The sequence below is a fragment of the Sturnus vulgaris genome, unplaced genomic scaffold, assembly GCF_052056855.1.
Source record: "Sturnus vulgaris isolate bStuVul1 unplaced genomic scaffold, bStuVul1.hap1 Scaffold_84, whole genome shotgun sequence".
NCBI lineage: Eukaryota > Metazoa > Chordata > Aves > Passeriformes > Sturnidae > Sturnus > Sturnus vulgaris.
Genome location: NW_028276728.1, coordinates 1,745,928 through 1,752,589, shown reverse-complemented (window position 1 = coordinate 1,752,589; position 6,662 = coordinate 1,745,928).

Sequence of the window (6,662 nt, the reverse complement as noted above, 5' to 3'; positions counted from 1 at the left end):
ACACCAATGACCACATCCCCTGACCACCCGACTGACAACTCCCACCTGACCACCCAACTGACCACATCCACGGACTGTAGCCAGTGGCCACACCCACTGACCACACTCACAGACCACACCAACTGACCACACCCCAATGACCCGCCAACTGACCACATCCACTGACTACAACCCACTGATCTCACCCACTGCCACCCCCAATGACCACCCATAATGCCCACACTGACTGACCACACCTTTACGTTAATTGGGTCATGGTTGGAGGCAGAGACGACATGAACTCTCAGTTACCCATATGACAAAAGCTTTCTTTATTGTGCAGGACCCTTCTGAAATCGAGGGTTTGAATGTCCTGGATATACCCATGTGATTGGTTGAGGTCTCAACACAGCCATTTCCCTGGCCAAGGATGCATCTGCACTTAGGGTTCAATGAAATGGCTGGGATCCTTTGTACGTGTTCAAATCCATCTGATCATTGCTCACCCAGGGACCTGTTTACTTCTAGGCTGGTGTGAAAAGGACCAAGATGATGATACGCACAGAAACAGCATGAAAACACCAAGGTCAGACAAAAGGAAGAGTCAGATCCCAGATGAAGGAAGAAAGAGAGTCATGGAGTGAAATTTTCTCTTTTTAAGTACGGAGAAGAGACTCTTGTTTCCCTATAACACATAGATATTATGGCGTGGATGTGAATGTTTTAACTGTAGATATGAGCAGAGGCATTTGTGCTAAAGTGAGCAGATGTTGAAATGGCTGTGATCCCATCAGTTTGAATTGAGAAGATTCTGCTGCCCCCCGGAGGAGGAGGAGGAGCAGAAGCAGAAGAACAAGGAGAAGAACAAGAAGAACAAGAAGAAGAACAAGAAGAACAAGAAGAACAAGAAGAACAAGAAGAACAAGAAGAAAAACAAGAAGCACAAGAAGAAGAACAAGAACAACAAGAACAAGAAGAGCAACAAGAAGCACAAGAAGAAAAAGAAGAAGAAGAAGAAGAACAAGAAGAAGAACAAGAAGAAGAAGGAGAAGAACAAGAAGAAGAAGAAGAAGAAGAAGAAGAAGAACAAGAACAAGAACAAGAACAAGGAGGAAGACTTCTGTTTTCAAAGATGAAAAGAGCTTTTGTTCAAACTGTTATAATCCTTAAAGTGTGCCCCATAAGTTAATATGGTCCTCAATAATGCTTGTGGAGAAATCTCCATAGACTGAAGAGAGAAGTCTCCACTCCCAAGTAAATTAGTGAAATATTTTTTTTGAAAAAGATGGCAAACTGACTGAATTGTTTCTGTACATTGTCAGAGAGAAACAAAAGATGTTATGGGGGTAGGTGGAGTGTTCTAAAAGTTTTATTCTGAGTTTTATTAATTTTTCTTATAGTTTCCAATAATAAAGTTTTTCTTAGTACTCTTTAAAGTTTGAGCCTCTTTTGCCTTCCTCCTAATCACATTTCACGGCAGGAAATGAGTAAATAATTCTAATGGGTGCACTGGCAATTTAGCCAGCGCTAGACTCATAAATTGGTATATTGGCTGGGAATTCTTCAATTGGAAAACCAAAACCACTAAATAGGGGAAGGGAGGTGACAGAATCCCCCTGGGACGGACAGGTCCCCATCCAGCCCCCTGGGCACCCCGGGACCTGCGGGGATTGGGGACACCGTGGTGAGGGGTGGGCAAAGGGGTGGGCACAGGGGGTCCTGGGGTGTCCCCGAGAGGGACCACGGATGTCTCTGCCCTTGGCAGGGCCAAGGGGGATGTGACTGAGCTGGAGGCGGCCGGGGGTGCCCCGGGGGTGTCCCTGCTGTGCCACAGCCCCCAGGCCTTGGACAGTTCCCAGGTGAGACCCCCATGGCACGCCCGGGGGTCTGGGGGGCCGGGACTGTGCAGGGCCCCATCCCCAAGAGGGAAACACAGCCCTGCCACCCACGGGGACAGTGACACAGGGACGGGCACAGCCCTGGGGCTGCCAGGGGCACCTGTGGGGCAGGAGGGGTTTGGGGGCACCTGTGGGGCAGGAGGGGTTTGGGGGCTCCCGGGGGTCTCCACCTCTCTGAGCCCAGTGGTCGCTCCACAGCCGCGCTCCAGCCAGGATTCCAAGCGGTGCCAGGTCCATTGGGATGAGGACAGACACCTGTGGCTGTCGGGGGTGGCTCAGAGGTTCTGCAGGCTGCGGGAGCTGCTGGGCACCTCCAGGCACTGGGGGCTGCAGGCACAGGGGCCCAAATGCACTTGGAGATCGCCCTTCCCCCACGCCACAAAGGTGACACTGGGGGATGTCCCAGAGAGGGTGCAGTGACCTCAGAGAATGGCTGTGATGTCACAGAGGGGCTGTGGCATCACAGAGTGGGTTATGTGAGGTCATTGATCACCTATGGCATGATAGAGGGGACTGTGTGACGTCACACGGTGGTGGTGTGACATCAGAGAGCCAGCTGTGACATCACAGGGTAAGTTGTGGCATTACAGAGCAGGCTGTGACTTCACATGGAAGACTCTCACATCATAGAGGGAGGCAGAATGACATCACAGAGTGGGCCATGACATCACGGAGTGGGCTGTGACAGAGTGCAGCTGTGTTACATCAGAGTGCAGTGACATCACAGAGCAGGCTGTGACATCAGCAGGGCTGTGTGACATCCCAGCGGGGATGCCTGAGGTCACTGGGCTGGTCACTCTGCCCCAGCCCCCCCTCACAGTTTCCCCAGACAAGTCCAATGCTGTTCATGCCCAGCAGGGTCCCCTGTCCCCCGGGATCCCCCTGCTCCACCTGGAGCCACAGCCTCCCCCAAGGATGTTCCACAAATCAACCCCAGAGCCTGACACGGGGACAAGGGGCCAGGGCTGTGTGACCAGGACATCAAGGCCGTGGATTATCCAGGTCACTGGGGCCTGGTTTGGGTTGCCCAGGGCAGGAAAGATGTCTGGCAGCTGGAGCAGGGTGAGGGAAGGGCCTCCAAGGTGGGGCTGGAGCCCTTTGGCTGTGAGGAGAGGCTGAGGGAGCTGGGCTTGTCCAGCCCGGAGCAGGGAAGGCTGAGGGGCTCCTCATGCCAGCAAGGACAGGAGGAGTTAAAATGAGTCAGGCTGCTTTCAGCATTTCCTCAACACCAAAAGCAGCATGAACTCCCTTTCCCCAGCCATCACTGAGAGCTTTGCAAATAGAACATTCTTCAAGCTGTTTTAACTGCACTCCAGGCAGAGCAGGCTGGTACAACACCTTGATTGTGTTTATATCTATTATAGCATCATCTTTGCCTAAAATTGATTTTGTACAGAAATCTCTTCTGGATGGTGGGTGTGTCAGATGCTGCTGGGATGTCTCACATTGTTGAGGGAGGAGTTTCAATGTCCATTTTTGGATATCAATTCTGTGATTTTACTTTTTTTTTTTTAACAATGAAGAGAATCTTTTGCTTTCCTCTTAAGTCTTACCAGTTGCTGACCCCAAAGGACACAAACCTGATGAGGCTGTGGGGATCAGGGGCAGGGCACAGCCAGGGATTTGGGGTGGTTGTGAGCCCAGGGCAGGTCCCAGCCCTTGGCCTTGCTGAACCTCATCCAATTGTCCTGGGCCCATGGCTCCAGCCTGTCCAGATCCCTCTGCAGAGCTTCCTGCCCTGCAGCACAGCCACACTCCCACCCAGCTTGGCCTCACCTGGACACTGACTGAGGGTGCCCTCCATGGCCTCGTCCACATCAGCAACAAAGAGATTTCACTGCCCTGGCCCCAACCCTGAGCCCTGGGCACAGCCCTGGATGTGGCTCCATTGCCCAGCACTCCTTGGGCCTGCCCATCCAGCCAGATTTCTGCCCAGGGAACAGATGCTGCACAGGCTGTGGGATCAAGTTCCTGTGAGCCCAGAAGATTGGCATTAGTGCAGCTGTAGCTGTGCACAAGAGAGCTCTTCAGCCACTTTCTCTCTTTTCCTCCCTCTGGCCATGCAGGGAGCTCGGGACTTCAGCGTGTGACTCGAGTGTGCAAAGAGCAAATCTGGGCAGAATCGGGGCAGGGAGGGTTTGGGACATCTTGGGATCTGTGCTGGGCACAGAACGTGTTTTCCATTGCTCTGAGACTGTCTGTGTGGAAAGTGGATGAAATATCCAGCACAGGAATGACTTTTGTTTGTTATGGAGCTGTGCCTTCCCTTGGTTTGTTTGCTGACAATAAATGAACATCCCTCTGAGTCTGGGGCAGCTCCTTCTGCAAGGAAAGCAGGTGGGAGTTGGTGCCAAGGAGCTGAAAGCTGCAGGCACAGCCTGGGGTGCAGGAAGCTCAGATTTGCACAAGGCTGCTCTGAGTGCCAGGGGTTGGATGGAGGAAATGGTGGGGTGGGGGTAGGGACAGAGTGTGATTGATTGTCAGCCATAAAGGGTCTTGATTTTTATATCTGTTTAGACTGCATTAGGAGGTTTTGGAGATCAATATCAACTGGAGATTGCTGATACCAATCTATAAACAGCAAAAAAAAACAAAACAATTTTTTCAATATTGTTTTCAATATAGTATTTCTCTTTGAATGCACTTCTGAAATCTTTCTAATTAACCACAGAAGAATTGTAGACTAAAATTATTCCCAGGAGCTTGTTTTATTTGGGTGTTTTGAACAAATGTTAATTAGTCGTTGTCACTGAATTTCTCAACTGAATTTCTCAAGAAAGAAGAGGCCTCTGGAGTAGGAAAATTCATCAGCAACCTCCAAGTGGCTGAGGATCCATCCTCATCAGAGCAGCAATGAACAGAAATGGGCACAGCTTTGTGGCTGCCCCAGCTTTGGGATGGGCCCTGGGCCTGGAGCAGGAGCAGCTCTGGAGGGCCCCAAGGCCGGGGCTGTTGTGCTGGCCTGGGCAGATGGGATGGCAGGAGGGGCTGCAGAGCTGTCAGGAGCTGAGGGAGAGGGGAGCAGGGCACCCAGGGAGCCTCCTTTTGCCTTGGCCAAGCAGCTTGGCCATGGCTGGGGCTGAGTCCTCTCTGAGCTGCAGCTGCTGCTGTGCCCTTGGCAGGGGCTGAGGCCGTGGGGCCACTGCCCAGAGCCCCCTGGCCTGAGCAGAGCTGTGGGGCCAGAGCCGGCTGGGCTGTGCTGGGGAGAGGCCCTTGGTGCTGCACAGAGCTCAGGGCAGCTGGCACAGCTTGCAGGGAGCTGGGCTGGCCTGAGAGAGCCTGCCAGAGAAAGCAGCAGTGTCCATGTCAGCCTGGCTGAGCGGGCAGGGGCACGACTCAGCCCAGGCCTTGTGGGGCAGGGCCAGCGCCTGGGCAAGGCATTGCAAACAGGCAAGTGGCCCAGAGAGGAGGCTGCTCTGTGCCCTTGGTGGCATGCAGAGAGCAGGGAAGGGGCCCAGGACATTTGTCAGGGCCAGCCTCTGTCCCCAGCCCTTGCCAGCCCTGGCTGCTGAGCCCAGCTTTGGCCTGGGCTGAGTTTGGCTGTGGCCCAGCTCCATCCTCCTGCGGGGCTCAGGGCCTGTTGCCGGCCATGGCCAGCCCTGCCCGGCCTCTGTGCTCTCCCAGAGCCCGGCAGAGCCCGGGGCAGGGCTGTCAGTGCAGGCCCACAGGTGCCACGGGCTGTGCAGGAGCTGGCAGAGGCTGCCCAGCAGGGAGGCCATGGGGCACAGAGCCCCAGGGCTGCTGTGGGCACCACGGCTGCACCTCCAGCTCCAGAGGAGATGGGACAGATGGGAGCAGAGACAAATCATTCCTGCTGCATTCTTTACTGTGCTTGCATATACAGGTGACCTGCATCCATATGTAGAGGAAGTGCTTTGTTTCAGATAACACTGGTAGAGTTATAAGAATATTATTTATCTGAAAAAATTATTTTATTCACACAGTGAGAAACAAAGACACATAAAATCAGAACACCATCTGAATTTTGCAGATGATGAGTGACTCACTGATGTTCGAACCTGTTTAAATACTTCCCTCAGGGCTTTCTTGAGATGAGACCACCACAGTCTAACACCAGCCAGAGCTCTCTGTCCTCGCAGCTTTTCAGTAGGAGAACACTTGCATTTAGGGAATTTTTCAGGGGAAGTATATGTTTTGTCTGTGGGCACCTGGAAAAATGGATGGCTCTTCTCCATAGGAAGGAAAGCACAAGGTCCCAGTTTTCCAGGGTCTGAAGGTCAGCCTGACCTGTCAGGAGGCCCCCGGGAAGCAAAACCATCCATGGGGCCTTGGTTCCATGAGGCCCCACAGTGTCACAATGGACCCTTGCTTCCATGAGACCCTGCAGGGTCACAATGGCCCTTTGGGTCCATGGGGCCCCACAGTGAGCTCTGGGCACAGGAGCTCATCCCAGCCCTGCATCCAGGGGTTTCCAGGGGATGTTTCTCTCTGGGAACTCCAGGAACAGCTGAAGGTGTTTGTGTCACTGGGTTTATGTCCCCTCACACACACACAGGGTGTTCAGGGCTGTGCAATGTCCCTGCACTGCAAGCACAGACTCCTGACCCTGTCACTTGATGTCCCTCCAGGGAGGGAAGAACAACCTCTGTGCCCTGGGGTGAGAGGCCACTGCTGGGAGTGGCGCTGGCTTTGCCAGGGCACTGCTGGGACAGCCCCACCCTGAACACTGCCACACTTGTGCTGGTCACTGCTGCTCTCCTCTCCAGGGCGCTGTGCTGGGAACATCCATGAGAGCAAACTGGGAAGGCGATTGAAGCTTTCAGG